At 39.1% G+C, this 24,584-nt stretch overlaps 1 protein-coding gene across 18 annotated transcripts in view; it reads right to left on the reverse strand.

Annotated features, from left to right (window-relative positions):
• The window catches only part of MYT1L (myelin transcription factor 1 like), a 301,101-nt gene that overhangs the window by 268,894 nt on the left and 7,623 nt on the right, over nt 1-24,584 (reverse strand). For 3 of the 18 annotated variants that reach the window (XM_030489658.1, XM_030489659.1, XM_030489645.1), the window contains exon 1: nt 22,957-23,822. The exons of 6 other annotated variants lie outside the window; for them this stretch is intronic. The gene's annotated coding sequence lies outside the window, so the exon portion shown is untranslated. Of the gene's footprint in view, nt 1-22,956; nt 24,364-24,584 lie in introns of those variants that run through there. 9 more of the 18 variants (XM_030489664.1, XM_030489663.1, XM_030489657.1 and 6 more) reach the window with 8 other exon arrangements.

Here is a 24,584-nt window from a genome sequence, read left to right on the forward strand (position 1 = left end):
ACAGAATTTAGTGGACTGCTAGTCTAAGTCTATTATAAGGTAAAGACAGTGAGTCTTAAATCTTTCAAAGATCAAAATCCTCAGCTTGAAGATCATTAATACCCTCTCCCTGTTCAGTGGGACTTACTAATATTTTTCAGGTTAAGCACATGCTAAAATGCTATACCAGGACATTAGTTGTTTGGGGGTTTTTTTATTTGGCAACTACATCTTTAAGTCTTTCGAATGTCAAATAAAGGTAAACAGAGAAGCAGTAATAAACACATTTTAAAGACTGAGTCCCAAAATAATAAAGAAAACCACATTAAATACAAATGAGCTTGTCTTTCAAACAGCACTTAAAGATTTTTTTTCTTCTTTTACTTACTTGACAAATCCAGTTTCCATACACAGCGGATATGTTATGTTATATATGTGGACATTTGTGAAAACAACAGCTATCAGAGGTTAAACTTTGAGTGTATGTATGTCTTGAAAATTAATTTAATTTAATGGCATATTTGCTATTTGACATAGTCTAGGTTAGCTCATTGCTGCTTTAGACTGCCTCAACCCCAAAACTATGGTTAGTTACTGTTCTCTTTGCAGGCTACCAAGTAAATAATGAATCACTGCTTTTCCCAAGTGATTACTGCTCGCTTGTAGTCATGTCCTCTACTGTCTGTCTGCCACTCTCTGTTTGTCCTCAACTGCTTTGCCAAATAAATCTAAGGAGGTCACTTATAAGAAAACACGAAATAGCATAGGAGTATTCCCTCTCTGGCCTCTGAGGGCCAGTAAGAATGATCTTCTGTACCCATAAACGTCCTCTAGAGGCCACTGTCTTCCCTATCATCCATATCCAAGGGGTCAAATACCTTTCCCTCGGTGCACTCTACCCGCTCTCCTGGAATATCCCTCCTTCCCAGTTTCCTTAGAACACCGTGCTCACTGTGGTATCCCAACACGAGGTGACCACCCTAGTGGCCTGTTGCCAGACACCAAAAGGCATGTGAACGTTTACATTCACTGCAGATTCTTGTTTTCTACCAATATGCTTATAAGTCCAAAATAAAATCTTTTCATGGCAATCTTGTTTATAGCAATACTACAAAATAATCAAATAACAATATACATTTTCTGTTCATCAGAGGCAACTTCTTCAATATCTTCAGGGGCATTTCTGCCTTTATTGACTACATGTTTGTATGCATGAATATGAACTTCAATGTTTGTGTGAAAAAGTACTAGAGCTAATTACAAGATCTTTTCAGTACTCCCAATGAACCAAAACAAAAATACTGGGCCAAGCAAAGAATTGTACATTATTAGCATCCAAGCTGACAAAATGTTTCAATAACGTTATAAGCCAAAATAACTGTTATATCATGTAATCTGAATTCAGGCTTATCACTGTGCCCTCAATGATATCAAATAGATGATGATGTCAGATAGATGATGGTACTTCAACCTTCCAAACTACTTTGTGTCACAGGAAAACACAAAGGGTATACCTTTGCCACAGATAAGCAATGCCTTCTGAAACGGCAACTGTTCAGCCAGAGCACAAGATGATTCAGCAAGTGAAACAAACCAAAGAAATCCTCCAAACCTCCACCACAGAAGACTCTATTAATGACACTGAGAAAATTCCTCACTGATCACTTACATGGCAACCAATCAGTTTGACCTTGAGACTGTAAGCAAGGTACAATGCCTGGCCTCTTAGGAAGAAAAAATCATGTGCAGCTTTAGAACATTGCTCTGTCCTGTTCAGCATTTGTCCTTAAGTGAGCACAATCATGGATATCTCAGGGACATTTCAGAAAACAATAACATACAAAGGCCTAGCTAATTGCAGTAAGTCCTGAAGCATGACATTTCAGAGTTACAGTAACTTGAAAACATGGGATATAATGCTGAAACTCAGGTCCGATCCAAGAAGAACATGACCAAAAATATATAGGTTCCCCATTCTACACACGAGTCCATTTTCTTTCACATTTCACACAACTCACAGCATATATGTGTATATATGCACAAGCCAGAAAATATATCCTGAAATTATTATCTAAAGACTTCTTTCAGCTGCCCATATGGGTGGGTTAGCCTGCATTTGATCAGATTCAAGTGTATTTTGCTTTATGGTCACTATGACATCAGGTGATTCCGTGCTTTCCATGGTAGTAAGACATCCTCTGCATTAATTACTAAACTGTTTTGAACTTTTTACCAAGAAAATGGTTACGTACAAACACGGTTATTTATAGCCACGAAAGAAACTGGTACAAACATTAAAACATACCAGCTCATGCAAATCTCCCTTGCGTCTTCTTTTCAATAGTTTGAGTATCATCTCGGCATCGTATTTAGTCTGTAATAAACCAAGCCTTGACCAGAAATACTTAGAAAGTTAATAATTTTAGATTCCTTTTCTTAAATGAGATCCAAGGGTGAGATTTACCATTTGGCTATAGGATATCTAATATAAAGTATCTGCTAATATTTAAAAAATATCCTGAAAAATTTTGCCATGTCAAGAAATTGTCCTCCAAATCAAATAGCCATGAAAACACAGTGTTTTTTTAATTTAATCTACAGACAGATAGTAAGAGATAATTTTATCAGTACTACATCTAGAATCCTCCATCTTCAATGTAGGTCTTAGATACACGTCATAGATCATAAAGTCTTTGATTATTAACCATTGCAAGCTCTTGAAAGATTATGGGTTTAAAATCTACATAGTCACATGCATGAACAAGTTGCTCCGGAGTAAGAAGTTAACTTGATCCACTGTAATTGCATGAATGCGAAGTTTTATTTTATGACAAATGTAAATTAAGATAATTTATTCCCTGCTGAACAGGCTAAGCCCTCAGCAAAGTAGCTAAATCACCTGAATTAACCTCATGGTTGCCAGAGAAATTAAGAACACACAAATAATACAGTCTATAAAAAAAAATCCTGAAAATTTCCTTTGATGGTTCCTTGAACTATTGAACTGTTTGGATACTTCTCTTTCTTTGAAAACACCAAGGAATACGAAAGAGAAAAAGGATCTGTTTCCAATACAAAGTTACCTTGCTGTTAAAATGATAAAGATCAGGTTCAAGTTTACTCAATGGAGAAGAAAGGAGAGGGAAAATAAATGGCCTGTAGTTTCCCAATTGCTACTGCCTGAGGTTCTGCATGTGCTCCTGCTCATGTGATACATTGCAGGCTAAATGGTTACATCACTCACCTACTCGCATATATTAGCATTGCATCAGCATTCATACTGTTTATTGCTTAAAAAGGGGAAAAAAAAGACCTTGAAAGAACTTGACGTTTGAATAGTTCAGTAGTTGGCATCTCCTCCTACTAATACATCTTTCCTTCTTCCAAGGAAGACAAACAGTTTGATGCATTCAGATGGGTAGTTGAGAAAGGTAAATTGCCCCAGATCACTCTACAGAAGGTCACTACTTACTTGGTAAGAAGCCACCGAAACTAGCAAAACTCATTACAGCATTCAAAGTGACAAATTCATTGCAAATATAGACTCATATATGTATTCTGCTCCAAGAAGTATACACAGGTCATGGAACGACCAAGCACAACATAAATTCTAAGTTACTAAATTAAATGCAACCATTTACCCAGTGGATATCATTAGATATCCATTTCATTGTATCTTGCATCTTCAGTAGAATATGACAACTCAGGGAAGCCAGTGAAAAGTACCCACCTGAAACTTGCTGGGCTCAAAGCATAAAATATTAAGTGAGGATCTATGTTGTGTACTACACAGGAGACCAAACCTAGGACCTCACAGTCCCCTTCTTGCCTTTTTACCTCTGAATTATAGCAAATGGTTGAAGACTTGTGGGCAATTTCTATTCAGGTGTAAATAAAGCAGGTAAAGATCTACACTTTCAATTGAGTATTCCTGAAAACAAAGTTCAGAGATGGTGTATTCTTCAGATGATCAGCCATAACCCTTCCTCTTCCCCTTGAAAATGGGGAAATTTGTTTTCAAACTGTGTCAGATGGAGATCGCTGGGGGATAATAAAAAGGCATAGATTTTACCATCCCACATGAATGAAGAATGAATCCCTTTGGCTGAATGATGGCCTTGGAGATAATTAAGGGAATTCTGTCACCATCAGAGAGTACAAAACCACAGCTTTTACACTCAGTGAAAGAAAGGAACCAATGAGACAAGAAGAGACTTCACAAGATGACTTAGACCAGAAGCCTCTCACTATGAGACCATCAAATGCTACTCAATGCAGGATTATACTGAATAAAATATTGATTGAGACTATTGTGGCCTCCTAATGTAGCCATGTCCAAGAGCCTTTGCCAGGCCCTGGGTGGAAAACACATAAGAACCAGAATCCTCAAATACATACTAGAAAGCTAGATTCAAGAAGTCTGCTCTGGACTATGTTCTTACCACCCTACCTGAGACTTATGGGAAGATTTCTGTGAGAATACAGGTCTGTGTGAAGATTTAGAATTGGGACTTCCCAAAGTAGTCCTACTAGCAGCACTGCTTTCAGATATAGAATTACTTTAGATTCAGAGCTGCCCTTTGCTACCAGAGCTAACGGTTACCTCCCTCTCTGCCACTTTTTTTTAAATTAAGCTTTAGTTCAGCATATCTGAGGACAGAAAACTTTATATTAAGGTGCAAGAGCATGTTCTTGCATGCTCTGAAATCTACATGGTGCAGTGTTTTAATGAATTGGTGTTTCACCTCTAAGCATTTGGTCCCTGTCCAGTTTAGGATAAAAGACATAAATGAATGTAAAGATCTTCCTTACAGTCCTTGGCTTTATCTCTATCACAGAAGCGCTACTCAGTTTGCAGCAGAATTATAGCTGCTATTCAACACTAGCATATTAGAAGAACTGCCTCGCCAGCACTACAGTGCATGAGCAGTACTGGTTGAGAGATTGCACACTCCCACCTGCACTATACTTAGTTCTAGCCAACACTAATCATTTCCAAGAGACATCTACTAACACGCACTTCCTCTCAGAATACTGACTAATGGTGAATATCAATACAGCAAACTGATAGGATATATGACTTGGATATACCTGTTTCACATAATGGAAGGATTTAACTTAAAGGGATTTGTGACCTATAAAATGTTCACTGCAATTAATGATTAATTAATTACAAAAGTGCAGACATTTGTTTTAATTACAGTTGTTAGCCTTATTGTTCTGCTAAAGCAAAGCACTGGACTTCCTGGTGTGGTTTTTTTTTTTTTTCCTTAATGGGAGACAAACAAATTGTTCACTGTTTAAAGCTGGTTTCTCTTTTGGAGCCCTTTCTCACACCTATCCAGTGCCCCTTGACCTCAGGCATCTGTCACAGCAACACCTCCACTCATAGCAGGGGAGAAGGTGAAGGGCTTCATCAGAAGCAGATGCCAGAATTCTCTTAGTGTGGGCTGGGGCAGAGTGATCATCACTCTCAGCTGCAGTATGACCAGGAATCTTCTCCAGCCCCAGGAGGTTCAAGGACAACATGAAGATGAAGCTCTGATTCTGCTGATCGGTCTGTCACCCACTCTGCAGAAAGTGCTGGTAGGAAGGCAATCACACAAGCTCAAAGGGCTAGATTTTGCCCTCAGTTATCCTCATGTCAGCTCAGTGACAGCCACTGCATTATAGCGAGCAGAAAGAGGACCTGTTTTTTATAGCTTCATGTGGTCCTTTATTCAGTTATTTTCAGTTTTTACACAAGTATCATTGCATGACAGAAATACAATTAGTACTTGCAAATGGTAATTCTGAGGAAGGAAAATGGATACATGAAAAATAATAACTTATTTCCAACACATCTGTGTGAAAGACCTGATCTATAGGTCTTGGAGGTCGTCCCAATAGCCAATGGCCACTGGATCAGACCAAAAGAACCAAAAATGGGATTTAAGCCATCCTGTCAAATGGAAAATGCAATGCCATCAGAAAAAGAAAGAAACAGAAGAATGTGGGATGTGGGTGCATGTGTATGTAAAAGGAAAAAAGCATATGCAAGAAAAAATGTCTAACAAACTACAAGCTTGTTTAGCATATTGAACAAACTTTTCTGTACTGCATGTTATTAACTCCTCTGTGATTCATATTGCCAAATTTTATCAAAGATCTCAAAGCATTAATTAATTTAGTTCTGTAAGCATCGTGGTCCGTTAAGTAAATATCATTCTAACTGCTAAGAATTTCTTGGGGCTTCGATATTTTATTTCCCAAAATCTACAGATGGCAACAGGAGTCCTTCCACTGTCTTCAGCATTCTCTGGATCTGATACCGATGCTGCCAAAGCTGAACAACTTGCCCAGTGATCCTAACATGAAATGCTGGGCATTTTCTTTTCAGAGTAATAGCATTAAATGGGCAGTAAAATCTTCAAAAGGCACTGGACTCTGGTGGTGAAATCCTGGTATAATTGAAGTCGATAGCAAACTCACCTGTGACTTCCAGAGTTTCACCTTAAGTTCACCTGCCCAGGTCATGTCTGCCACATTACTAAAGCAGAAGCAGTTTAAGAGCACCAGAAGCATAGGTGAGCTTTCTGGGTGGCACAGCTTCAGATGTCTGAGTAAAGAAACCAGCCAGGGTTTGTCACAGCCGATAAGATACACTGATTTCTCTATTCCTAATGCAATTAGCTGAAATATTTAAATATGAATATGCAAATACCTGTACTCAGATTGGCATAAAAACGCAAGGATTTCCTTTCCCTGCATTGTTACCCAGCAACAGCTGCAGTCTTAAAATGCCAATTAGCCTCCTGAAGCCAATCAAAATGCAAAAAACTGCACAACTGGGGAAAAGAGTTATGCAGTATTTACATATGCAGCATGACAGCAGTTTAATTGTCTAAGGCAACTCAGCTTTGGCACAATTTTGACATAGAATTGCTCATAGTGAACAGAACAACCCTATGCAAGAACATTCTAGTCACTAGTAGACTACCGTGCTAAGCCACCAGTGTAAAAAGGCACGTTTATCTGCTACCAGAGTTTGGCCACAGGATCCACTATCTCATATAACAATTGCTTCACTTATCCTGAAGCTCTTCCTTCATGTTGCAGAAATCCTTTCTTTCACATACTCCACAGGTCAACTACCATCTTGTGTTCTGTCTCTCCTCACCAGCTCAAACTATTTGCCTTCCCTATTTCTCTAAAGAATAAAGGATCATTCTTTTAATACTATCATGTGTTTGCCAGTCTCTTTGGACATGCACAGTGGATGCCCAACCAGTAATCCAAACAGGCTAGCAGGCAACGAGCTATGCCACTACTGCAAACATGTATAGGTGCTGGATATATCTCACTTTTGGATCTTTAAATTCCCACTGTAGATAGTGGATGTAAGAAAATTATCATCCTTTGCTGCAATTGAAAGCAGCAGCAGGATCAGTCCCCAGAGACTCACAGTTCCAGCCCACATCCCTTGAGTGCGAACTAGGAAAGAGGACATTTACTTACCATATTTGAGGACCCTCCCCGTAAGCCCGAAATTGGCTGATACCCTAAGCACTACCAAAATACAAACATCAAACAGCCAATAAATCCCAATGACTGTAAGCAGCTCTAGTATTTATGTGAAAGTTGACTCAGGGAGACCATTGCACCATGCTTAAAATTCTCATGCTTTCAGACCACAGCTGCTTCCTTTAACTTGCGAGAGAGAAGAGAACCTTTCAATTCTGAATCAAAGAAGAGCTTTGATTTTCAGACTTGTCTATTTTCCAAATATATTAGCCAGAGTAAACAAATAATGAAAGACAGCTACCCTTCCCTCTAAAATTGTCCATTGTGATAGTCCTAGACTATCACAGCTACCAGATGCAAGTAATTCTGCCAGATATGTACAACTTTGCATATATTTTTATTACAATTTGACTCGTATTCTCACAGCATTATTGTTCCCTACAAAATTCCCTTGGTTCTCAAAAGTGTTTGCCTTCCTAAGAAACTTCCTAAGAGAGGTGTTTGACTTCCTAAGCCAAAGCTTAAATTAATCAGAGCTTAGCCTTTTTTCACTTTGCACCTTGATGAGTCAACACAAAGTTCCACACTGCTCTGAGCAGATCATTACCTGTATCTGCAGCAGCTAGCTAGTCTCCACCTGCTCTGCACTTATCGAAAGACAGGATCAGCCTCATTCAATAGCCAAATCCTTCAGTTTCACTTCCTTGCATTGCTTTTTCTATTTATATTTCTCTGGTTTTCTTCTGCAGCTATGCAATCACAGGAAACAGGACCTCAAAAGGTCACCTAGCCCATCCCCCTGTCCCAAAGGAAGATCAAATAAATGAGATTGTATTACCTCATTACTAGAAAGATTTTTTCTTTTTTTTTCTTTTTTTTTTTGCTTTTTAAGATAAAATCCTTTTTTTTTTTTTTTTCCCTATACCACTTATCTATAAAACTGAGCAACCCCACAGTTTTCCTTAGGGTGCAAGAAACAAACAGTGTCACTCATTCCAAGACTGAATAACAACCATAGCTTCTAACTACAGAGACTGACATATTCCTATACTTTAATTTCAAGAATATTTTTAGAAAAATCATATATTCAGGAATTTTATAATTAACTAACACTTCTGCTGAATTTCCAGCTTGCCACAGAGTTCCACACCCATACATTACAAAAATCAAAAGATGATTACCACTGAAATTGTCTGGAGTGATGAAAGTACACTGAGTCTTCAGAATGCAGTACACTGTACATCAAAAAGATGTTCTCTTTTGAAATAGCTTATCTTCAGCAATCCCCTGCTCAGGATCACTTACATACTTGCTTTTGAGGCAAATGGGAATTGTGTCTCACCTGCAGTTATAACAGTGTATCTCATCTTTCCAACATTGGGCCTGATTCTTCTCTTAAACATGATGATGGAAAACATGACTGATGATGCACAGGTCAGTGGTCTGGCATCAATATACAAGATGACTATACAACATCTATAACTATACACAAACCAACCTGCTGGTTTTGGCTTTGTAGTTACTGATAGGGAGAAGACGGAGAGTAATTCTGTTGTTTGCTTTTTTAAAACACTGCCCCATGAATGTTTCACTCTGAAATGCAGAGTGAGAGACAAGGTTTAAGCTCTATTTCCCACATGTTAGCCAGATAAATTGGCACCATATTTTTCACCCGAGCTGACCTTGACTCACAATAAAATAGCAGTCTTGTCTCTACAGGATGTCTAACATGCCTATGTTATTCTTGCTAGTAGACCAAGTCATGCAACTGAACACCTTGTGCTAAGTGCTGTAAAATAACACAAGAAAAAAGATGGTCCCTGTAGAGAAAGCTCATCTGCTTTGTCAGTCATAGAGCCTTAAAATACAGCTTCAAATGATTCCAGATCTCACTATCCCCTATGACTCTGTCTTTATCTCTTCTTGACATCGCTGAGAACAATCTCATTTTGACTACAAGTGCAAAACAGATGTCACTGCATGTGTGAAAAAACATCAAAACCTTAAAGGTGAGTGAAGATTCTATAGACTGCTAAATCATGTCAAACCTAAGAGTATTTTGAACTTAAAAATGTGCCGAAATCCCTGCTATAAAAAAGTAGAGCTTTTTGTGAAAGAAGCTCTGCTTAAGATGACCTCCCAAATTTTTATTTTTAATTTAAATTATTATTATATTTTTTATTTGTAATTAACATTTGTAGCCCTAGTCTGTGTTTACACCTGACATTCTGCCAGGCCTGCAGTCCTGTCCAAGGTATTCACATTCTTCTTCTTGCAGCAATAGCTGGATACTTTCAAAAGAGCCAGTAAAATCACTGGACACGCTTACTTTACACTAGTGCTGCAAAGAGTTGAGTTTGATCCTTAATGTCCTAGCTGTGTCCAAGGTGGGGATTTTTGTATCTCTAAAGCAACATGAACCCATCTGTGTCCTATGCACAGCAAAGGAAATAATAGAATCTTATTTTTTTCCATTTTATTTTTTGTATCAGGAAGCTCAGTATCGTCTCTGATCCACGAATCCAGCAATGCTCAGGGTCAACACCAACTAGCATAAAGGTAAGCAGGAGACAGAACAGCATGACATTTTGTTGTGGAAATATAAAAATTACTTGTTTTCATTATTCCACAGTGTCACTACTTATATTAAAACCAATGTATTCCTTAATACTAAATAAAGATTTACTAAACAATCAAACAATCTGAACTGTTCTGCCCCAGTTTTGTTTCTAACTTGTGTTTACTGAAGTGAATGTCTCCCTGTTTTGTCTCACTCCTCTGGACATCATGTCTTTTTTTCACACTTTTCACTTTAATTTCTGTGATTCTATGAAAAAAACTTAAAATGGGAAGGGCCTATTTAGCCAACCATGGTATCTTTCAACTGATGTTGAACTGATGCCTACTGTATTTTTTCTAACTTGCAATAGAACTGTGTTTCTATGATTAAAAATGGAATTTCCTTTCCCAAATGATATTTCAGAACAAAGAAAGTAGGTAGAGGGGTTTTTAAAAGATATTTTTCAGTGACACTGGCCTCCAGCTTGCATTCTCCTCCCACCCTTCTGACCTGTGCAGATGTTGTGGATTCCCTTTCACCACCTGATCCAACAGAAGAGATGGCTCTTGCCTCTAGGGATGTTTCTATTCCCAGTGACATGTGGAGATGCCAGAAATAAAATTACCTGTACATGGCAGTATCAGGTGAACTCAGTATAGCTATAGCAGCATACTCTACCATCACATTTAAATAGAGTCAGAGAACCTGATTTAAATACACTTTTTTTCCTCTCACAACCTCTCATGTGCTTCCACAATATTTGCACGCTACTGTGCAGACTGAACTTTGGACTTTATCATGGCTGTATACTGATTTGAACCCCTCTGAAAAGAGGATTGGACCAGACCTCAAGATATCCTTTCCAATCCAATTTTTCTACAATCCTGTAAATTATATGCAATATGATCTCTATATCAAAATACACTCTTGGATGAGCTGTAAACTACAAGGACTGTCACAAATATTGGTTTATTTTTGTCATCAAATAAAACACTGTTACTTCCACACTTTTTTAATTCTTCGATTAGCATACAGTTTTAACATTTCATTAAGGCACATTAGGTACAAATGTTTTATGTCACTTTGTCATAACATACTATCTCAGGCACTTAATAATCAACTTGCTTTCAAAAAAGCCCACTTGCAAAACACACAACAGGAGGGAAACATGAATTATGCTTTATTCAACCAACTGGACTGCTTATCGTGGTAAGCCTCTCAGCCTCATAAAATTTCAAAAAGAGCTCCAGACTGTTACTAGTTTTTCAAGAAAATAAAACAAACGAACAACAAAACAACTGAGGATCTTCTCAACTACTTTGCACCTTCTACAGCTATTCCAGCACAAAATGAGTGATTAAAGCTACCTCAGGTATATTTGCACACCCTGCACCCATACTTGACCATTCTAATGGAGACATACTCTTACTGGCTCACTGACAAAAAAGTAGACGACAGAAAAGAGACAGCAAAGAAAAACTCACTGAGTGGAATGAAAATGGGCTCACACCCCTCCACCCAGGCAAAGGCTAGTAAAGACTCATCTAACACCTCTACTCTTGTTACTCCTTCTCTCCTTACTTCTTGAGTGATACCATCAATCCGAAATCCCTTCTGTCACGGATCTAAAAAACATCATGCTATTTACCACCATCAAGGGGAGCCTGTTCTTTTTTCTCTCCTCACTTTCTTTTCCTTGCTGGCCCATAGTAATGGTTTAAAGAAAAAAAAAATGCCTCTAAAATTAGTGAGTAGACTGGTTAGAAACGCTAGAGCTAACACTTGCAGATCTGCTCTCAAGCCACACTGACAATTTGCAAAATGTCTTTTTTGTATTAGAAAAGATGCAATAACAGTTACTAAGATCAAAAAAAAGGGCAAAAATGGTAAAAGGATCAGGAAAACAGTGTACTCCAAAGCAGTGTACACCTACTTTACACACAAAGCTACTGTAATTCGCAAAAGCATTTCACGAGGCAAAAGAAGTTGCACCATGCTACACAAGCAATGAGGTGTATCCAAATCTATTTTCTATATCTCTGCCATCCAGTGACACACCGGGAATCTCTACAACTGTAAATGAACCTCAAGTGATTACAGCTATTTTGTTGAAAACAATTTTTTGACCATGCAGGCCCCAGTGCTGAAGCCCAATGTCGGGAGAATCCCCTTCCTCTCATGTCTCTTAACCAGAGGCATAAGACTTTCAAGCAGTGCCCGCTGAGCACTTGGAAAAACAAGCTGCTTAGGCTTTTAGGGGTATGTGGACCTCAGTTCCACTAACTAAACTTGTAGGAGATGGTACCACATAAATCTTTCCAATTTCAGCTCCTCATACAAGGAGCTAACCTCAGACATATGAGGTTAACTTATTCACTCTTGTTATTTTAAAATGAGATGCCTGGCAAATCAAACAGTAGTAAAGTCATATGAGGATATGGTTCTGATCAACCTGATCTAGTTGAAGATGTCCCTGCTCACTGCAGGGAGGTTGGACTAGATGACCTTTGAAGGTCCCTTCCAAGCCAAACTATTCTATGATTCTATGATCTGATTTAACCAAAGTATTTTGGATTTAAATGTAGTTTGTTTTGTGACTTAAGTTAATGAAGTATTAAAAAAGCTGTTTCTAATAGAAACCCAAACTATTTCACTCCGGAAGGAGAAATACTGGTTTGGGGTTTTGGGGGTTTTTTTTCTATTATTGTCCTACTTACAGGTTTTTATAACAAGAACTAAAAAACTTCTCCAGTTTTAGTGAATATGGGGTTTATTTTGTCGCAGAAGTTCATTTAAGTAGTGAACTTGATCTCTGACTCAAGTTTAACCTACAGGCAGCAGACAAATAGACCTTTGTAGTTTAATATGAGTGCCCAGGTGAGTATGTCATACAAAAATTGGGATTACATTCTGCTATGCTCTATCCATAAGCAGACATCTTGTTTTCTAAAGCATAAGATTCCTCCCAATGTTTCTGGCAGATATCTGCAATAAATATATAATGTAGTTGGTTCTCAAGATTTGCAGCAATGCATTCAAACTTATCTACTGTCTTGTATGATGCATATAAGAGTTTATGTACTTAAAACAGTTGTATGCTCCTCATTTACAACCAGATTTTTTTAATTATATGACTAAAATTATATGACTAAAGGCAAGCAAAAAAGCTTCAAGGAAGATGAAGAGGCAAGAGCTGAATATATTTAAAAGATTATTTTCCAGAAGCAGAGAGGATATTCCCACAAATGATTACAAATATCCTATGCCTCTCAATTTAACACTGTTTTGATCATTAGTGTTTCAGTCTACCTGTAAACAGGAGCAGCAACCTGCCTCTGGAGAGAACAGTAAAACACTTCTTAGCTGATGTCACGGGTGTGATACCTCTTGGGGAAGATTGTTTTTAAGCTTACCACAACCAAGGTAATGGTTGATCAAGAAACTAGTCACAGAAATGACATGCCAAACTCAAATTCAGTGTTCAGGCCTTTGGGCAAAATGATAAAGCAATCAAGAATTTAATTGATAAAGCATGGGCTAATAATTATATTTTAAATTGAACTGCTTTGAAAGCTGTAGTGGAAAAGTAAGTTAACAGCTGAAAAACCTAGAAACTCATATAAAATGCATTTTTCCCCTGAAGAAATTCTCAGTGACTTCAGTGGAACAGGATTAGGCCACTGGCTCTGTAAACGTAGCCATGCAAATGTATTGTCTCCTTGTACTAATATAGCTGTCTGGCAAATTCTTTTTGCTGTTACCATGGCTTTAACATTTTGATGTTTCAGCAGAAAAATAACAGTTAAGTGTATGTGTGAACACTAACTGAGACATTTTTTAGTCATTTTAGGGTTACAGTTAACAGTAAGGTCAAAATTTCTTCTTTAAAAATGTTAAGGTTTGATCTGAAATCTGTAATTCTCATATACGAAAAGTCATAATATGTACAAACAACCAAGTTGTCAGGAAAGCTACTGATTCTGCTTTCTCAGTTTCCAGTCCCCGAATTTTTTTTCTCTTCAAAAACAAGGGACAGGTGGAATCTCCTGACTTGCTTGCTTCCTTACATCAAAATACTACATATGGGTAACAAAAGGCCTCTATTTGTCTTACAGTCAATTACTTTAAAAACCAGACTACAGTAGAAGCCTTTCCCAGTAACAGTTGTGCCACTCAACAGCTCTTGGGAATGCAGTTTTTCTAGGACTCGTGCTATCTGGAATCACAGAATTACAGAATAGCTCAAGTTGGAAGGGACACGTAAGGATCACTGAGTCCAACTCCCTGAACCTCATAGGACTACCTAAAATTAAACCATATGAATTAGAGAGTCATCCAGTTGCTCCTTGAACTCTATAGAGGCATTTAATGAAGGCCCATACAAATACAGTGTTCCCCATAAATGACTCTACTAGACACAAGCATTTTGGAATTCAGGAGAGTTGCTGTAATTTGCAGACATTTTAAGGGGAAGTACTTAGCAATGCACTGTGGGACCCCAAACCTCTGCCTAAGCAATTTTAAGAACTTAGGCTCAGCTTCCTCCAATTCCTGTTTTCTTTGTACTTCTTGAGTTTTTTTGAGAGCCGCTGGTTCTTCCTTTATTTCCCCCTTTTCATGCTTTTGGTTTTCCATACTCAGTCCAAAACAACATTAGAAACATATATGTAACAAATCAGTGGAGTTCTTACGTCTCTTTCATAGGGTAGTATCTGTTTTCCCTGTTTGTGCAGAGTTTTAATTTTATTAGCAGATTTTTCAAACAGAAAGAAAAATGAGAAGTAGGTAATGGAGGCAGAAAATACAATCTGCCAAGAAGTATTCCTCAACTGGTTAAGCACAGTTAGACTCATGATATTTAGCCATTGGAACAGCCATGGTATAAATCGAGCATGTTGAATAGCAGAAGCAAAGATTTAAGATACAGGCGATTGGAATACCAGTTCCTGTAATTGTGTGCTGAGTTTATATCAACCTTTCAATGGAAATGCCTCAAAATAAAAAGCCTTTATACACTGAGAAACTAGTGGCATACTGGCTCTGGGAACCTGTAAACCCTGATGCTACCAGTGTTCATCAACTTGGTGTTGACAGATCTACAGTGAACATGATTATTATGAAAGTGTAAGAATTGTGACTCTTGCCAAGTGTAGGAAAGCGAGAAAATTGGTAAGCAAGGTATCCCATTTCAGCTTCTCTTAACTTTCAAGCACATAATTACAAGTGAGACTTCTGAGTAGCTGCATGAAGTGATGACGGCTCACTAACTTCTGTGAAATGATGAAACCTATGTAGAGCTCACATCTTTAGGAATCCTTCTGCAATACAGTAATGCAAAGACAGTTTCTAAGACCACAGTATTTATAACGATACAGTTACTATACTAACTGTAATTCTCAAAAAGCTGCTCTATCCTTTTTTTCCTAGTTTCTGAAGTGATTTACCCAGCATCTGGAAACAAAGATGCAGCAATTGCTCAGTGGCTTCTGGTGTACATTTGATAAATTGAAAACAACTCTAAAAACAAAAATGAAGATGCTTTCACTGAGAGTAGAAAGAATGGTGATTCTGAACACAAAATGGCAATTACAGGAGTCAATCTGAATACAGTGTCTGGATGCTTCAGAACCATACTCTGATATGTGTTACTAGCAATATTGCTTTGAATCTGCTTGTTCTCCTATTTGAGTAAGCTATACTTATGCTCCTAAAAAACTGAATTCCAGGTTAAGCCCATTTTATTGAATTTGGCAGGAAGTGCAGGTATAGGAAAAGGGTGTTCCGTATCAGTATTTTAAACAGAACAAATACCTTACATTTTTCACAAAATAAGAATTTATTAACTGTAACAAACAACATCATATAAAATGACAAGAAGTGCAGGGTGCATAACTCATTAACATAGGTGCACTCTTACCACAGGCCCTTGTTTTCCACTGGAGGTGGCTGGAATTAACACTGTGGCAATCTGTGCTGGCTCTTGGTGGGAGGTAAAGAAACATGGTGTATGAGCTGAGACCCACTCTGCAGAGCTGTCTATGAAGCACAGTAGCTGCTGCAGTGAAATGACTGGGTGTTTTGCTCCATACTGCTTTGCACAGTTGCTAAATCAGGATGCTCAGTCTTCAAGGTGAACTATTCAAGTGTGCCTTTTCTCCAGCGTGCTGTGTCGCAAAGGCCAAACAGACCTATGGAAAAGATCTACCCTTTTCTTTTCTTTCTTCTAATCATCATCTGCTCCTCAGCCAAGGTCACTGATAAGCAACAACAACAAAAAAAGGCATTGTTAGATTGGAAAGGTCATAGATAAAAATCTCCATCCTTTCCCACATACATTTTTTCTCATAAAATATGAAATGGGTCAGCCTCATGGTGGGAAGTTTAGAGAGTCTGTCAATGATGGCTACTTTAAGCCTACCACCTTTTGAAAAGCTGGCATACAGGATATGGACTACCACATATACCAGCTGTAAAAACATGGCAGAAACTATGACTGAAGAGGCAATAATCTGTTCATAAAGTGCAGAAACTCCTGAGAAGGTTCTTCAGAGCAGCTGGAGTTCACCCAGACACGTTACCAGCCTTTTTGCAACAAGCACTTCTCCAGGGCTGACAAAGGTGAGGCAGTAACACATTGTAAAAGGAGAAGTAAAACAGGCCTTCCTCAACATTCACTCTCAAAGTTTAAAGAATACATGCTGGAAAATGCTGATGGTGTCCTGAAGGTAAAAGGGGATGTTCATGCAAAGATCACCCTGAAAATCCACGAATGGAAATGGATAACTACTATTGTTTAAATCAGTGAGCAGGTTCTCTGAACCAACAACAAAATGTCTTTCTTTCCCTGAATAATAAAAAAAAAAAAAAAAAATGTTTTGCATTTAGTTTCCTCTCAGAAAGCAAGGGACTGCATGTATGAAGGTTGATACTACATGTCTACGTTTTATTCACAGAAAACACGGTTTTGGTTACTGGTTACAAGACTGCTTGCAAAGGCCTAAGTTTCCCCTCCGTTTTAATGGCATAATAAGGTACCTGTTTCAATGCAGTTGGGTTTGCCCTTGCATGCAAAGAATTGATATTTAGTCACAGAAATTCTACATGTCCACATATATTTATGAACATTTTGTGCACATTTATGAATACTGGCTGTCATCTAGTCTATCTTTTTTTAATTATTACTTATGACTGACAGAGCATATAGGACTGTTGTTAAAATAAACTGGCTATTTGAAAGGCATTTTCCTTGTTTCCTATCCCTTTATAATTAGACACTATTCTAAGAGAGGGATGGAAGAACTGAAGAGAAGGGATGAGTTCTTAGGGCTCTGGAAGAAAGTTTAAAAATAAAAATATATAAATAAAGAGAAAAACCAGACTAGCAGAAGTAGCACATGAAAATAAACCTACCTGAGCTTCCTTTGCTTTTCCAGCTGGTCTTTGAGTTCATGAAGTACTCCTGACATCCATCCAAGTATGCCTCCTGACTCCTCTGTGTACCCCTTCTCAATAATCTTGTTGTCCATATCCATTTCTGATGTTTTTTTTCTTCTCTTGTTTGAAGTCATATGTCCAATGGCCATGGAGTTCTAATTTTCTTTAGCATCAAATTCTGTATATCGGTCAATAGAACCTCAGTTTTACCACTGGCAGCTTCTTTTTAGTCAAATGTTTGATTCTTTTTCCCTGCCGTGACATGGTTACTCATTCCTCTCATCACAGCCTCTGCATCTTTTACTTGCAATGTCCAAAAATCACCTTAGTTCTCGTGAGAATTCTGCAGCCTGGCCTGCAACTAGTATCCCTGAGGACTGAAGTACACTACAATTGTCCAGAATATGGAGGTCCAGTAACTCCACACAGAGTAATGTCCCTAACTTCAGGTACATCTAAATATGCAGTTTCTTAAAGTTGAGAAAAATGTTTTTTCATCACAGAAAGTGATGAAACCTTAAGTTTGATGAAGACTGGAGTTTGAGATTGGGAGTTGACTGGTCGCAGCCGAAGGGTCAGCAGATTATGAAATTCGTGACGAATTTAGTAAATTTATTTCTCTCAGTAAATAAGTAACATACTACCTGTGCAGGCATCTCACCACTGTTGGAACAGACAACTTTTTCTGTGTGTGAAGACAGTTTAATTTGACCTGCATAAACTCTGGGTGTTTCCTAGCAAGACCCGCAATGGACTCTGTGTGTGTATGTGCTGAAAAAACACAGGCATTCCTTTGTAGTATCAACTCCAAGCCCAAGGAGTTTGGTTTTGTGGATTTTTAAACCAAACTACACTGTATAACCAAGACACTGCAGAAATACCATTTCAAATTCATAACAACTTGTCTTAGACATGCCAAAAGCACTATAAAGACACACAGAAAAAGCCCTACACTCAACCTTATCATTTTCTATGACATAACAGCTTTATTTCTTCCTAAATACGTATACACCCAAAAAACAATCCTGAATATTCATGCATAGGACATGACAGCCACAATGTACCTGAAGCTGATAGAAACATAGTTTCACATTTAAACATTGGCCTTTTCTTCTTCAACAACAGAAGAATCTCTAAAAATGTAACTAAAATAAATCACCAGTGCTGAAAATCAAGACATTTGATTTAACAACTAATTCTGGGGAAGGAGATAAGAAATACAGGGATGAGCCACTGACTCACAGTATCACAAGAGGCCTGGGGAACCCCTTTCAAGAGTATTCCTTATGCAAGAGAATGCCCTGCTGCAGCACTGGAAGGAATGCCAGAGCATCTACTCCACGAGAAAGAAAAAGTACTCCCTACAGTTTATCCTCACAACAAACCTTGGATATTTTCTCTTTCTGTATTTTTACTATTTTATTTGAACTGAGGAACTGCTCAGGAAGTGACGAAGGTGGACTAGGTTAAATGCTGTAACATGGTACTTATTCACACCACATTAGGCAGAGGAGCACTAAAATTAGGCATAAAATTTTATTCCCTTGGTAATATCCTCAGTATTGGCTAGAGACAGAAGGAGAAAAGGGAATTTCCCTTGGAAAAAATAAAGCAAGCTATTGATACATAATATAAATATTGTGGCAGTAAATCTTCCAAGTATGTATCACCGTTTCTGCTGGGGGGTGGGAGGGGTGGAATGTGAAATATCACCAGAGACACTGGAAAAAATTAGCCATTTAGTGAGCTCTGACCCTTTTTAATGGTTACTATACTGTCCCTTACATTCTGCCTGAAAACAGTCTTATTAATTACAAAAACATGGGTGAGTGTGGAGATGTTTTCTTTTGATTTCACTGGAGCCGCATGAATATGTTTGGCCTATCACTCTATAAAAAGACATAACAAGCCTGATACAAAACTCTTTGCTGTCTTTCCTTTGGGGTCAGCAGCCGGCTCATGCAAAGTAGAAACAACAGAGCAGCCTTCTTAAAACACATCACGAAAATGATCTGCAAAAAAATCTCTGCTTTGCACTGATTCTCTTCACCACTGCACCTAGGGATGGACAGCACTTTCCGGATTCAGACTGAAGCAGCTGAAGTTATGCCAAGTGAACATACACCCATAGTACACTGTGCCCTTTTTAATCAACTTTCTGATTAAAAAATGCCATGCTGACATAAGGTATGAGAGATGTAGACTTTCAATACTTCACAAAATAATAGACCCCAAGTGCTGGTTTGGTTGAAAATCTGTGATCCTACAGATGTTTACGGGTTTGCCTGGTGCAGAGCTGTAATCAATTTGGTTATGATGAACCCTCAAGATACATACAATTTAACATGAAGGAAACTGATTTCTGAAACCAATTGCCCAGATGCATTAGGCAGGTGGGACTTTCAGCAAACCAAAGGGTCGACTGGCAGACGCAACATTGATTTCTTAATGTTTACAGCCTACCAGACAGTTCTATACCAGACCTGATTTGATGGATCCCTATGGGGCGCCCTGCAGCCTTAGTTATTTCCACGACCAAGTTGGCTAGTTTCCTTGCTCGGTAACTGTGTTCCACATCTGCAGCTTCCATGCAAACATATTTAAATAGTAAATACATGGCAAATCTAATCTGAGATCAGATTTTAAATCTGATCTAATAATGTTTACTGTTTTCCTGACAAAAAGTATGATCCCTTTTAAGGGATCAAAAATCCTATCGTGGTTTTTGTCTGTCTGTGTCCACATCCCACTCCCCCCCCTCAACACAAGACATTCCCTCTTCATTTCAGTTTCATTACATTTTGCTGCTTTTTCCTCTATGGCTAAAACAGGCAGGGTGCTTCTAATGAAAGCAAAATACTGTGAAGGATTCTAAAGAGATAATCTTTGTCAACAGCCTACAAAATCTTTGATTTGCTCTCCTTGTGATTTTTTAATCTAGGATATGTGGAGAAGGTGATGCTATTTGGTCTGCACCCATTTTCATTCCATAGAAATCCAGCTGCCTTTCTGTTTAAAACACCATTGATACTCTTATTAAGATTTCTCATCACTCCTATTATGAGAAAGAAAAGGTCAATAAGCAATCTACAACCATAAAGTTTTCTTGTACTACACTGTCAACAACTTCACATCTTTATCGAAAGTTGATCAACATGACGCAAACATCTATCAAGTCCAGGGAAACTGATATTAAATTCAGTGTTTCCATAAGTTGCATATGTATTTAATATGAAAGTACTTTTCCACCACTGAATCTTCGACAAAATAATATCTGTTCAGAGTTCATCATGAAATAGGTTCTAACACAGAGAACTTTGTTTTATAAATGTGCTTGTGCAATGCACTTAAAAAGAAATGCCCATGCTGATTTCCCAAGGCAGTGCTGATGGATGGGAATTATATTTTCATTCTTTTGGAGTCCACATAAAAGCCTGACTGGTGCAGAAGAACAGTTTTCAGAACAGCATCTTGTTTGCTCTTTATATGGCAAAGTTTCTATGCCCAGCTAATAAAGTGCCGCATATGTGTATGTATGGATGTGTATGTAACCAAAACACTCATTTGCATGACTTATCTCCTCAACACAAAAATTAAACAAAATAGAAAAGAATGGGGGGGGGAGACCCTCAAAAATGGTCCTTAACAGATCAGGAGAAATAATACACTGAAGTAGCTCCTTTTCTTTCTTAATTGTCTTTGTCTCCAAACACACAGTTGCTCAATTCTATAATATGTAAGATACAAAACTGTAGAGTAAAACAACAAAGTCATACTATGAACTAAGAACTACTACAATATAACTGATGTCCTTTCTAAAAATGTGGGCATATATCTGGGTATTTGAATCTAAAACAAAGAAACCAATGCAAATGTTTAGTATTTAACTATTGCCCTTGCTGGTTAAAATAATCGGGAGAAAAAAGGAACATTCACTCTCAGAAAGTTCAGGCTGTAAAATACATACAAAATTGAACCTAGTCTTAGATTAGTTTAAAATACACCGAATTCTGCATTTACTCATCGTAATTATTTACTCTTCTCTTTGTTTCACTTGATAAATCAATGTAGTTTTTAGAAAAATATAATCATTATTTTTTTCCTAGTGAAAACCCTGGTTTATTGCATAGTCTTACATCAGCCTGTATTTGCAATGTTAGGAGTGTTATGTTGCCATCTCAATTGTTTTTAAATGTGTCACACTGCAAACAAGTATGAACATACATATTCAGACTACAGCACAGCAACCAAGTTTAACCTTATCATTTCAAACTTGAAGAACCTTGATAAATCATCAGGAGTACCTGCTGACTGTCCACTAAGGGTTAACAGTTTGTTCCAATATTATCTTTTTTTGTCTGTTTGCAGAGTGACATGACAAAGACTTTTATTTGTTTGGTAATTTTTGAAAATAAGCTACCACACAACACTGAAATGTCAATTAAAAAAAAGAAAGGAGACAGATAAAATCTAAATACGGTTTGGAACTGTGTGCTGTTGTTCTCCAAAACAGCACAATTAAAGGTAACAAAAACTCCACACCTCTCAAATTTAAGTAAATCATTCATTAAACTGTTCTACAATAGTCACAAGAACTATGTAAAGACAATTAAAGGGTAATAATTTCTACTTAACCCCAACCTTCACTGCAGTTTTAAAATTAGGTCACTTAAAATGAAAATCACCATTTTAAAGGAGATTAAGAATCATTAAAATTGGACAAAATATTCCTAAATGACCACATGAAAAAAAAGGTAAAGGTAACTAAATGAAGCCCTCCATATTTTATACACAGCATCAGAATTATATAAGAAATGCCTATCAATGGATGCTCTGTTCAAGAAGTGGGATTCCAGTCTGACTCAGTGTTATCATCTGGCAAAAAAATATATAATTCAAAGACAGCTTGTTTATTTTCTTCTTTCAATAAAGAAGCCTTTATAAGGACACGTATATAACAGGCATTTGGAGCTGAAAGAACCACTAGTAATTTGTCAATCAGTAACTTCAGGTTTTAGCATTACTAGTGAGTTTGTGTTAAATAAGCATTTTTTTTCCTTTCAGCCAAGAAAATGCACACCACACCAATCAAAACTAATCACATCTGGGCTTTCATTGAAACAGTAGTTGCTAATTTTACAGGTCTGCCCACATTGTTCTAGAAAATAGGAAGCAGAAATCTGACATTTCCAGCAGTCGTGATTAAAACAACAACCACTGAGAACTCGATCCCGTTTTCAGTAGAAGCAATGCCAAACTCCCCGCTGACTTCAGGGGAGCAGGATCGAGCCCTGAGCTGCTCAGCCTCCTCCAGCTCTATGCACAGGAGGATGTGTTAAGGAGCTGCGGTGGGAGAAGAGGAGAAACACAAATCCCAGCTATTCCTTTGTTAACTGCCCAAAGAGTTGAACTTTCCATCACTTTGTGAACAACAGCAAAGTGCCCTGCAAACAACAATCGTGACAAAAGGACATATTTACCTGGAGGGAATAGCAAAGGGAAAGCCGTAGAATTGCAAACCAAAGTAGTCCAAACGAATTATCTACGCATGCAGTCCAAACGTGCACCTTCAAGTAGGCCACAGTCTGTCAAGCAGTCGTCTCCTCGGCACCAGCCGCCCTGCCTTCCATCTTACGAGATTCAACCAGAGAACTGACAAACCTGCTCCACGACAACAAAACTCTCCTAATGCTTTTGAACGCCCACCATTTGTTCTCCATTCATCCAATCAACTTTCCACTGCACATCTTCTCCTGCGACTGAGGCTCAGAGGCAGGATCCCTTCTCATCTGTATGCTAATTATTATGCCACATGGACAAAAGTAATAATGCTTTCAGACAGGAAACCAACGGGCCTGAAGTCGAAGGCAGAAATTAATACGTTGCCACCACTGAACGCCGAGAAGATGGGCATGCGTGCAGCTCTGTGGCTGACGGATCAGCTGTAACCTCCATTTAAGAGCAGCAGAGAGGCGACGGGCGTGAGGAAGCCTCGGCAGCGCAGCATGCATCAAGCCCGCGTTCCCTCAGAGACCACATTACTGCCGCAGAACAGCGTCCGTAGCAGACCGCTGACTTACCCCGCCTCAGTCCGCATCCTTTAAGCACCGCGACGCGCATCCAAGTTGCCGGCCCCGCGGCGGCCGCAGCTGCAGGCCCAGCCCCGCCGGCGCGGCGGGAGGCGGGCAGGGCTGGGGCCGCGCTCCGCGCCCTCCCCGGCACCCCGGGCCGGGCTCCCGGCGGCGCTGTATTCCACCGAATAGAGGGGAAACATAAAACGCCGCAGCCGCCCCGGAGAGCAGACCGCGAAAAATACTCCTCTGCCGCGGCTGCCGGCGTAAAATGGTGCCTCCGTTGTAGAACAACCCCCTTCTCGCCCCCCCCCACAAAAAAAGAAAGAAAGAAAAAAACCCACAAACCTATAACTAGACCTCTAAATGTGTCTTTAAAATAAAATAATGATTGAAAACCATTACTGTTTTGAAGCTGGGGTACCACTCCAGGGTTTATGGAGTTAATTCATCTGGGTGTTGAAACCTCGCTTATTTTACCTGCTCACACCATCTTCGCCCCTTTGAAACAAAAGAAATGAACTATTACCAAGGGAGAATATCAGCAGCATTCCACCATTAGCGACCTGAGCGGCTCAGCATTATGTGACCAACAGCCCAAACATAAACAAGGGCTCGCTCGCAGAGAGGGCCAGATCTGCATGTGCCCCTTGACAGCCTTTTCCCTAGCAGTTTGAAGTGGATCCTGTGACTCCCGCTGCCTCCGCTTACACAGGGACCGCGTTACTAAACGTGTCACGCAGACAATAACTGGGAAGAGGCACCTCACCGCCTCACCATGCTGTTGCGGAGGTTTCCGCCGGCGCCCCCCTCCCGCGGGCAGCCTCCCTCCGGGCTCGCCCCCGGGCAGCCGGACGCCCCTGCGACGGGAGCGCCCTGACAGCGGGGAGCCACTTCCTTTAAACCCGTCCCCGAAATGTCATTTCGGCAGCAGCGTGACGGGCTGCGATCCTCCCGCGGGGGCGCAGCACCCCCCGCACTGGAACGGGCACGGGCACGGGCACTGCTCCGCACGCCCCGCACGCCCCGGCAGCGCC

Source organism: Strigops habroptila, chromosome 6 (genome assembly GCF_004027225.2).
Source record: "Strigops habroptila isolate Jane chromosome 6, bStrHab1.2.pri, whole genome shotgun sequence".
Taxonomy (NCBI): domain Eukaryota; kingdom Metazoa; phylum Chordata; class Aves; order Psittaciformes; family Psittacidae; genus Strigops; species Strigops habroptila.